Source organism: Elephantulus edwardii, unplaced genomic scaffold (genome assembly GCF_000299155.1).
Source record: "Elephantulus edwardii isolate Elephantulus edwardi_28Jun2011 unplaced genomic scaffold, EleEdw1.0 scaffold00108, whole genome shotgun sequence".
NCBI lineage: Eukaryota > Metazoa > Chordata > Mammalia > Macroscelidea > Macroscelididae > Elephantulus > Elephantulus edwardii.
Genome location: NW_006399858.1, coordinates 11,224,634 through 11,236,759, shown reverse-complemented (window position 1 = coordinate 11,236,759; position 12,126 = coordinate 11,224,634).

Below are 12,126 nucleotides of genomic sequence, written 5' to 3'. Positions count from 1 at the left end.
ACCCTTCCAAGTATGATGTCCTTTTCCAATTAATAATCTGCCTTTCCTAACAACATGTCCAAAACATAGCTCTTTGTTCACTTGGGAATCCATGGGATTTTCAGTACTGTTCTCCAATACCACAACTCAAATAGAGCTTTCCTCTAATCTTGATTCCACACTCTTCTTTATAAAGCCCAGGGTCTTAAATTGTTTGCTCAGCATTCAAATTGAATATATATAGAGAGAAGAAACAACACTATCTTTCCCAATTTTAAACCATGCAGTGTTCCTTTGTTTGGAAAATAGCTTCTTGTTCTAGCTATAGATTTTTGTATAAACACAATTAACTGTTCTGGAATTCTTCTCAATGTCAACCATAGTTTGTTATGATCCACACATTCAAATGTCTTTATATAGTCAATAAATGCAAATAAATATTTTTCTGATATTTTCTGCATTCAGACAAGATGCATCTGATATCAGCAATAATATTATAGAGTAAAATCACTGTTTTCACATGCAAGCAAAATTTTATTGAAGATTATAAAAAAAAAAAAGGAATGGTATCTTGACAGAGAACTTCCAGAAATACAAGCTGGATTTAGAAAGGGCCATGGTGCTAGGAGTATACCATTGCTGATGTCAGTTGAAAGTTGGGCTGTGGAGTGCTGGTGGGAGGGGTAGGGCCAGTGGGTGGGGTTATGCTGCCAGTAGCATGAGAGAGGAGAGGAAAAAATTTCTCTTACGTGGAAGTGTCTTTCATCTACTCTTTTGGATGTATGTGTCTCTGTCAAATATTGTACTAAAGCTGTTGTTGTTGCTGTTAAGAGCCATCGAGTCGAAGAGGATTCATAGCAACCCTATGAATAAAAGATCTGAACACTTGTATAACTTTGGTTGTCCAGAGAAAAACTGGTCATCCACTTCTGAAATAGCAGGCCTTCATTTGAGCTTTAAAGTAAAATAATATATAATAAAAATTTTATTTCTCAAAAGCCTGTGTTGTTATCATTGTTATGTTCTCTCTTCTCGCTTGAGACTTATGGTGACCCAGCAGCTCTGAACCCTGCTCTAGCTTGAGCCAATCTCATTGTCTCTAACACACCTACCCCCCACTATCCCAGTCACTGAGTCAATTCATCTCATCTAGGGTATTCTTTCACACTTCCCTTCCACCCTTCTAAGTATGATGTCACTCTCCAAGGACTGGTTCTTTCTTGCAACATGTCTAAATTATGTCAGATGGAGCTTCAAAAGCCTTACTTCCAAGGAGCAGCCTGGTTTCACCCTATTCAAGACAAATCCGTTTGTTACTCTAGCAATCTACAGTATGTTCAGTAATTTTCTCCAGCACCACAACTTAAGGGCATCCATTCTTCTATCATTCTTAGTCACCGTCCAGCTTTCTGATGCATAGCAAGTAATTGTAAAAATCATGGCCAGGATCAGGCGCACTTTAGTCTCTAGACTGACATCTTTGCTCTTCAGTACTCTGGAGAGGTTCCTGAGAGCAGACTTTCCCAGGGAAATTTGTCTTTTGATTTCCTCACTGCTAGTATAAAGAGTGTTGATTATGGAGCTAAGCAAGATGAAGGAGTTAACAATCTCAATATCTTCACCTCTATCATGATGCTGTCAGTTGGTCCAGTGGTGAGAATTTCGGTTGCTTTGTTTTTTGGGGGTTTTTTGTTTGTTTGTTTGTAGCTGTTTTTGTTTTTATGTAGAGCTTCAATCCATATTTAAGGCTGCAGTCCTTGGCCTTCTGCAGCAAATGCCTCAGGTTCTTCTCAGTTTCAGCAAGGAAGATACAAAACCCTACTATGTACAATAAAACACATTCAAAGTTGACCAGCAGATATGGCAACTGAGTCCTCAAATATAGAAACACAAAGAAGGAGGAACAGCTGTAAGCAGAAAATAGTGATTGAATGTGGAATATAAGAATCATGAATATATGAAAATTGGGCAATGTTAAGGGAGATATGGAAAGTATAAATATTGACATACAAGGTATTGGCAAAATGAGACGGACTGGTATGGGACATTCTTAATCAGACAATCATATGATCTAGTGTTCCTGACATGAAAAGATGAGGAAAAATGGGGTTGCTTTCATAGCTAAAAAAGTCATTTATAGATCCGTCTTGAAAAACAATGTTGTGAGTGACAGGATAATATCCATACACATACAAGGAATACCAATAAATGTCATGATCAGTCAAATATATGCACCTACCACCATAGCCAAAGAAGAGGAAATAGAAGATTTCTACCAACTTTTGTAGTCATAAATTGATCAAACATGCAATCAAGATGCAGTAATAATAATTAGTGACTGGAATGCAAAAGAAGGATCAATAGAAGGAAAGCATGGATTTGGTGGCAGAAATGAAGCTGGAGATAGAATGATAGAATTCTGTACAATTACTTATTGCAAATACCTTTTATAAGAAGCATAAACGCAGACTCCATACATGGTTTTTATCTGATGATATGTACAGGAAACATCTGTGGAAAGAATAGCTGAAGAAGCTCAATAACAGCTGTGAAAACTAGGCCAGGTGCTGATTATGGAACAGACCATGAACTACTTATAAGCAAATTCAAACTAAGGCTAAAGAAAGTTAAATCAAATCCACAGGAACCAAAATTTTACCTTGAGTCTACACCACCCAAAAGTCAAAACCATCTCAGGAACAAGTTTGAGGCCTTGAACACTAGTGAACAAAGACCAGATGAGCTGTGGGAGGATATTGAGACTATCACCCATTAATAATGATAAAGGTAAAAAACCACATTAACAACTCTTTATAGAGGAGAACTAAAATCTTCTCAACCCTGAGCTCATGGTTCCAGTCACTGCATCTATTCCTCTTTTTTCTAAGACCATCTGCCTTTCAAAGTATTATTTCCTTTTCCAAGAACCAGCTCCTCCTAATAGTATGTCCTGCCCAAAGGGAATTCTTGGCATCTCTTGATAAGGCATACCACAGTAAACACAAAGGTAGGTCATTTGAACGCACCAGCTACTCTATGGGAGAAAGATTGACAATCTCTTCCAGTGTGATTAAAAAGCTCTGAAAGCCTATTAGAGGGTCAGCTACGAGTCATTAACAATTCTTCGACACACAGCAGTAAAGTATATGAGATAATGTCTCACTATATTTGCTTCTAAAAAATATTCTGCACTTTTTTTAAGGTTTGCTTGTTCTTTTAGCAGTCCATTCAAAATTATTCACAATACCAAAGTTCAAAACCATCAATTTTCCTTTGGTCTTCAATATTCATTATCCAATTTACAAGGAGTCTAAAGCAATTGAAAAACATGCTATGAATCAGTTGTACCTTAGTCTGTAAAGTGACATCCTTGCTCTTCAGTGCATTAAATGTTCTTGTCAGCAAATTTGTCCAATGCAATATGGGTTTTATTTCTTCATTGTTTCTTACATATACATTGATTGGGAATCCAAGTAAAATTAAAATATTGACAATTTCATTCTTTTCTCCATTCTTCATGATGTTGCTTCATGATTTCCAGCAGTGAGGATTTGGTTGGTTTGGGGATTTGTTGTTGTTGTTATTGTTTTCTATGTTGACACATAATTCAATTGAAAACTAATCTGTCATTTTGTCTTACTGTAGTGGCTTACATGTTTCTGTGATGTTGGGAGCTATTTAGCAGAATCACCCAGACTAAGAAAGCCTGGGATGTAGTTCTGGCCATCTGCTTCTGAAATAATAAATCCTTTAAAACCTTATGACTAACAGCAGATACAGTGTGTGAAGATGAGGCACTCGGATCATAAGGTACTCTAAATATGACCATGCAAGAGCTGCCTCTATAAAGTATTTAAAAAACCTTAAAGATGTGAATGATGCAAAGCTTTCAGCCAATGAAAGACTCTCATTTGCTGATGTGGCATAATTCAAAATGAGGAGAAAAAGCTACTGTTCACATCCATTAAAGATTTAAAAGTGGAATATATGAAGTATGATTCTACACAAATTGAACATTAAAGAAAATGAAATGGAACTTATAAAAAGCACTGGCTATGCACCTATCTAGGTGGATGGTGTGCTGGAATTAAATGGTATTGACCATATAAAGATATTTCACTATTTGGACAATGACATATTGAAGAAGAATAATGTTACCAAAAGGAACATTTAAAGATCTATTAAGAAGTACAGTGCAGTCAATAGTAGATTAAAATCCACACGCATGCAAGGATAACCTGTTAATACGATGACTTCAAGTTTATGCACCAACCACTAAAGCCAAAAGTAAAGAAACAGGATTTTACCGACTTTTTTTATAATGAAATTGAATAGATTGAATAGGTATAGTAAAATATGTAACCTTGATGCACAGCTTTCTTGATTTTAAGCTATGTAATATCCCTTCTTTTATTCAAACAACTACTTCTTGGTCTATGTACATTTTATGCATGAGCACAATTAAATGTTCTGAAATTCTCATTCATACATATTTGTTATGATCAACACTTGAACTCTTGGATAACCAAGAAAACACAAGTAAGCATCTTGCTCTGGTCCTCTGCTTTCTGCCAAGATCCAACAATGATGTTCTGTTTTCACATTATCTTCTAGATAGTGCTTTGGTTTCTGATGCTCAAACTCATTGCTATTTAGACAGAGTGTCTCATAGTTTCCTCTCTAGTGGATTTTCTAAAACAATAAATCACATGAAAGGATATTGTCTATGTTTCTCCTATGGAGCAACTGGTAGGCCTGGTTCTTGGTTGGTAGCAAAATCTTTATGCACTAGGCCACCTTGAAAATGCAATATTCTTAACAATTTTGAATGATCTTCAGTGAGATTTTTCTCTGTATGTGATATTAATAACACTTTTCAACAGCTTCCATTTCTACCTATTACCTAAGTTCAATATCACTTCCACATTTTAGATGTCTGATGGAGTGACAGTACAACTCCCAAGTAATGAGTTCTATCTTAATTATCTCATGCCACAAAAAGACACCACAAAAAATAATAATTTATTTTTTACAATTTTTAATCACAATTTAAGACTCCAAGAGATGCTCTAGGTCTAAATTTATGGCACTAGATCTAGAGAAAGGCTTTCTCTTTTGGCTCTAGATGGAAATATTTTTTTTTCTGAACTTGTAGTCTTGGGTAATCTTAATGCAATTTGGTGTCACCTTTCCCTTACTTCTGCTTGCTTGATGGCTTGTTTAATTTCTGGTATGTCTCAAAAAATAATATTTTTTTAAAGCCCCCAAAACCCCTAACTAATCTTGACTCATTTATGAAGCAAGAACAATCCATTCTCAAATAGCATTATAACCACAGGTATGGAATTTGAATTGATAACACGTGTTTTAGAGAACACAATTGAGTCTGTAATAATATCTCTGAGATGAAATTTACAAGATAATGTGAGGATGAGAGAATGATGACTATTAGATCTCATATTAACTAATGATATTGTGTTCTACAGTAATATGAAACCTAGGGAGCTCTGGTGGCATAGTTGTGCTTCCAGCTCTGATGATTTAAATTGACCAGTTGCTCTGAGAGAGAAAGATAAGCAGCCTCCCTCCCATGAGAATTACAGCTTCAGACGTCCAATAAAATATATTAACATGTATGTAAATCATTATTTATCATATATATATTGTTATTGTTGTTGTCACGTGCTAGTGAGTCAGAAGCGACTCATACCTGAACCTCCAACAGATTTTCAGAGACTATAAGTTACATGGGAGATAACTGTCCATGTTTCTCCCATGAAGTAGCTGCAAATTTGAACTGTCTTTGGATTTTCAGGGTGACTCCTTGCTATGGGCCACCAGAGCTCCCTGGCATGCACCCACACACAAACATATGTTATATACAAGTTTTAAATGTACATATAAAACATACATTTCATTGATGTACATAATCATGTATGATTATATATTCTATAACCCTATTTTCTAGAAATAAACAAATACATTAAAAAGTATTTAATGTATAACAATTCAACCGTAGATGTGACTACCCTTCAGCAATAAAAATGTAGTCATCTTTTCCTGAAATAAAATAAATTAGGTTCTGCGTTCCTTGACTCATGGGGTGAGAAGGTCTCTCTTGAGGCCCTCTGCTACATTGCCCTGCCTTCTTTCTAATGAGTGCATCCCCTATTTGTAAACTTCTTTAGGCAAAACAATTCCCTTTCAAGGTGCTTTTTAATGTCATTGGACTCCTTGTTTGTGCTCAGATGCACCACATATGAGCAGAGAATGCTAACACTGGATTTTCTCTGAAATGAGAGAAAAAGGAGAAAGTGCTTTTCTGTGAAACAATCAGCTTCCTAATCTTTATACTTTTCCTTAAGTGAGAGCATAACTGAGATTTGATGTTTTGTATTTATTCCACTTTTGCCATGGACATGAAGAAAACATCCATTATCATTAGTAGGCTACTGGGGACACACAGATGAATGTTATGATCTTTATAATATCTAATGTTAGACACACTGTAGAAAAATACAATCAATGGGCACATATATATTTTCTTTAGTTATTTCCTCTCCTTTTAGGAGTAGTATTCATTAGGATCTAAAAGACACCACTACATGATCCTCAAAGAACAACAATTATATCTTAACTTTAAGATATAAAGATTCCACAGTCTTATGAACAAAAAACAAATATCTCCTAAATTGGCTATAATCTACTCCACACTGAGGCTGTCACAGTGAGCTCAAAGTTCTGATCCCATCAATCTCATATATACGAAGTAGTCTGCTTAGTTTGATATATTTTGTTTTATTTGTTTAGCTGAGATTGTAACATTACAAGCAGATGAATTTAATCCATACTTCTAGCTCAATCATATGAATATTAATCCCCAGTCCTATATCCATTTTAACTATGAATATAGATTTTAATGTTTGGATTTTTATTGTGATTTTATGAAGGTTGACAAAGGGATTAATTTTCATTCATTCATACACATTTTCTTCCCTCTCCCCCTGCCAAATAATTTTGTAATGCTTATTCTGTTCCAGATTGTTAATTGTCATGAATATAATACCTAATTATTTATAGCTTTCAGAATGTCCTTCCATTCACTTATGCCAGTGAAGTGCTCATTATTGTAAAAAGAGAAAGAATCATATGAAAATGGCCATATCTTACCTTTACAAAGAGGAACTGTCCCCATGAACAGCATTAATAACACAAAACCAGTTCCCATGAGGTCAGATATATCCCTCATGCTCCCATATCTCTTTCTACTAATTTCAATACCAATCTTACTGCTTTGCTGGGTCAAAAATCTGAGGTGATAGCTCACATCACACAGAATCATATTGAGGAAGCCGAAAGATTTATATATAATACAGATTATATCAGAATACATTCAAGATAACTCCTGAAATGTGCACACAGCCATCTAAGCATTAAGCTTCACAGGTTCACACTAGTGTTTCCAAGTTCTCAGTCATGCCAGTATTGGCTTCCCACCCCCAGTTTTCTAATAAAGTTCTCAATTCTTCAATATTGGCTCTCTCCCTTACCCCTGTCTAGGGAGCACAAAAAGGGACATGGGAACCCAGGTCCATGAGTATCTCTCTGAAAGGTCCAGAGATATTGAAAATAGTATAGCCTCTCACACCCACTCCAGAGCAGAAAACAGATAAAGACCCAATTATCCAGCCCCATGCTACCCCTAGAGCCACAGCAGCAGCAATAGTCCATTTATTAGTTGTTGATTCACAGTTGTGGTACTGAGAATTGCGTTTATTAGAGAACTAAGTTGGAGAGTAGGGGAGGCAAAGAATATCACTCAATGCAATTCCAAGTTTTAGCCCAAAAGTCTCAAAGCACAATTCCTCATTTAGTCCAGGCTCCAGTTTTATCTCAGCAACACTAATTCAAGAAGTCTCTGGTTTCCTCAGTCATCCCACAAGGTTTTCCACAGAGAAGTTATAAATCAGCTTCTCCTTCAAGCATTAGGCAAGAACAGCAAAACACTTAATAGCACAAATGCAAGAAGCCTTCAGTCACACCTTGCCAGAGTTTCTCCACAGCAATGTCACAGTCTCTCCACCACCATCACCAGGGCCTTGCTCATCTCAAGTCTTCCTGCCACAAGTCTTGCTACTCAGTGTGGGAAGCACTCTTGCTCTTCTAGTCCCACAGCTGCTGATAATTCGCAAAATCATATGTCTGCAGTTACAGTAACTGGAGACCAGTTATAAAACAAAAAAAAAAGCCAACTTTTAGACTAACAGTGCACCCTCAATGTCCCATCTCATGTCAGGTCTTCAGTTCAATGATAGGTGTTGTTGCTGTAGGTGTTATTGTAGGTGTAGCTGGGGCAAGAAGGGCATTCTACTTTCTCTTGTGGGGTTTGATTTGTTTTCTTTGTTCAGTGGTACCAGAAAATCTGTCTGCCTTTCGCCGCTGGCTTGCTCAATTCAATGGCAAGATTAGCCAGTCCTCTTGTAGATTGTTGAGACTCATCAATGCCCTGGTGGAATGGTAGATAGCCAATCCTTTGTGAAGAGGCTAATATATGCCATTTGCATTTTCTCACTCATTCATATAATAAAGTCAAACAAAGTCTAGGAAAAGTCCTATTGAAAGAGAAACAAGATTATCTATTCATTTTATTTCCTGCCCCCACCCAAAATGGCCACCCCTGCATTAGTCATCTTATTGTTATAACTTTAGTCTTCTTGTTGCTATGTGCCGTCCAGTCCTTTGTGACTCATAGTGACCCTATGTACAACAGCCCTAAACCCTGCTTTATCCTGTGCCAATCTCATTGACTCTGACACATCCATCCCGATTACCCGAGTCACTGAATCAATCCACTACATAGAGGTTCTTCCCCTCCTGTGCTGTCCCTCCACCTACCAAGCATGATGTCCTTCTCTAAGGATCTGTCCCTCCTTACAACATGTCCAAAGTATGTCAGATGAAGCCCCAGAATCCTTGCCTCCAAGGAGTAGCCTGGTTTAACCCTCTCCAGGATGAATGTGTTTGTTTTCTTGACAGTCCATTCAATACTCTTCTCCAGCACCACAGCTCAAAGGCATCAATTCTCCTTCTATCCTCCATAGTCATTGTCCAACTCTATGATGCATAACAAGTGATTGCAAAGACCATGGCCTGTATCAGGTGCACCTTAGTCTCCAGAGAGACAATGTTGCTCTTGAGTACTTTAGAGAGGTCCCTAAGAGCAGACTTTCCCATCGCAATACGTTTTTTGATTTATGGCTGCTGCTGCCAAGAGCGTTGACAGTGAAGCCAAGCACACTGAAGCTGTGAACAATCTCAATCTCTTCGTCATCCATCCTGATGCTGCCAGTTGGTCCAGTGGTGAGAGTCTTTGTCTTCTTGACATTGAGCCTCAGTCCATACTGAAGGGTGCAGTCCTTGACCGTCTGCAGCAAGTGCATGAGGTCCTCCTCAGTTTCGACAAGAATGGATGTGGTATCTGCTTAACGCAGATTGTTAATGGGTCTTCCACCAATCCTGATGCCACACTTCTCATAGAGCCCAGCCTCCCGGGTAATTTTCTCTGCATACAAGTTGAAAAGGTATGGAGATAGGACACATCCCTGGCGTACACCCTTCCCAATTTTGAACCATGCAGTGTTACCCTGCTCTGTTCTGACCACTGCCTCTTGGTCCAAGTATAGGTTTCTCATTCGCACAATTAAATGTTCTGGGATTCCCATTTTTCTCAGAGTTAGCCACAGTTTGTTATGATCCACACAGTCAAACACCTTTGTATAATCAATGAAACACAGGTAGACATTCTTCTGGTATTCCCTGCTTTCAGCTAAGATCCATCTAACATCAGCTACAATATCCCTAGTACCACGACCCCTTCTAAACCCAGCCTGGACTTCTGGCAGTTCTCTGATGATGTGCTGTTCCAGTCGTTTTTGGATAATCTTCAGTAGAATCTTGCTTGCATGTGAAATCAATGATACTGTTCTATAGTTTCCACACTCAGTTGGGTCACCTTTCTTTGGAACGGGAACAAATATAGATCTCTTCCAGTCAGTTGGCCAAGTGGTTGTTCTCCAGATTTCTTGGCACAACTGAGTGAGCACATCCAGGGAAGCATCTGTTAGCTGAAATATGTCAACTGGTATACCATATATTCTTGGGGGTCTTATTTTTTGCTATTTCCTTCAAAGCAGCTTGAACTTCTTCCTTCATCACCATAGGCTCTTGTTCAAATGTTATTTCATTATATTTTCTGTATCTGCCAATTCCTTTTGATACAATGACTCAGTATATTCCTTCCATCTTCTTTTAATACTTCCTGGATCATTTAACATTCTGCTGAAAGCATCCTTTATTGTAGCAACTTGAGGTTTGAATTTGTTCTTCAGTTCCTTGAGCTTAAGAAATGCTGAATGAGTTCAGCCCTTTTGATTTTCCGACCCTAGCTCCTCGCACATTTCATTGTAATATTTTGCTTTGTCATTCCGTGCTGCCATTTGGAATCTTCTGTTCAGCTCTTTAGTATCTTGAATTCTTCCTTGTGCTTTGGCTTCACTACGCTCCAGTGCAACCTTCAGAGTTTCTTCTGACATCCATTTTGGTCTTTTCTTCCTCTTCTGTCTTTGTAATGACAGTTCACACTCTTCCTGGATGATACCTTTGACATCCTCCCACAACTCATCTGGTCTTCGCTCATTAGTGTTCAAGGCCTCAAACCTGTTCTTGAGATGATTCTGAAATTCTGGTGGGATGAAATCAAAGTTATATTTTGGCTCCTGTGGATTCGGTTTAATTCTCCTCAGCTTCGGCTTGAATTTGCATATGAGTAGTTGGTGGTTTGTTCCACAATCAGCTCCGGGCCTAGTTTTCACAGCTGATATTGAGCTTCTCCAGCGGTTATTTCCGCAGATGTAATCAATCTGATTCCTATGCATACCATCAGGAGAAATCCATGTGTATAACCTGCGTTTATGTTTCTTATAAAATGTATTTGCAATGAATAAGTCATTGATTGTGTAAAATTCAATCATTCTATCTCCAGCTTCATTTCTGTCACCAAGCCCATGTTTTCCGACTACTGATTCTTCTTCACTGTTCCCAACTTTTGCATTCCATTCACCCATTATTATCAATGCATCTTGATTGCATGTTCGATAGATCTTCAACTGTAAAAGTTGGTAGAAATCATCTATTTCTTGTTCTTTGACTCTGGTTTTTGGTACATATATCTGAATGATAGTGGTATTCACTGGACTTCCTTGTAAGTGTATGGATATAATCCTATCCCTCACAATGTTGTACTTCAAAATGGATCTAGAAATTACTTTTTTAACTATGAAAGCAACTCTATTTTTCCTCACCTTTTCATCTCTGGAGTAATAAAGTCGTCAGATAACAGTAGTCTTGGGTAATATTTTTTTTCTTTTATTACTGAGGTATTACACTCATCCTTATCTCTTCGAAACTTATCCATGTTGTATAGTCTTTATGAGTTCACTGTTTTTAAATGTTCCATAATATACCCAAGAAAACTAAGATTCTCATCACTGGGCCAATTGGCAGCACCAAGATAGATGTTAAAGAGATTAATGTTAACAATTTCGACTTGCTTGGACCTGCCATCAACACTCTTGGCACTAACATTCATAGACATTCTGTATGATTCAACTATTCCAGTACTTGGAATATACTCTAAGAAAATAACAATTGAGGCACAAATCAAGATTTTTAGACCTATATTCACAGCGGCTTTATCTGCCATTATAAGAACATGGAAATAGCCTAAATACCCAAACACTAATAAATGAATCGAGAATTATGGTACATTCACACAATAGAATACTACACAGCACATAATGATTTTGTAAATTATTACCTAACTTGGGAGGGACTGAAGAGTATTATGCTGACAGAACTAATTCAGTCCCACAAGGACAAATATTTATAAAACCATTTTTGTAGAATGAGTATGAGGATCCAAGGGGAATAGGGAAGGGTGGAAACAGAGGGATGAGGATGTGTGGGGGGCGGGGGTGTGTGTGATTAATCGTGGAGTTACACAATTTGATGGGAGGGGTGAGGGAAATTGGAAGATTCTGTATTTAAAAACAATGTATTCAAATTTCATAAAATATATATGTGTATATA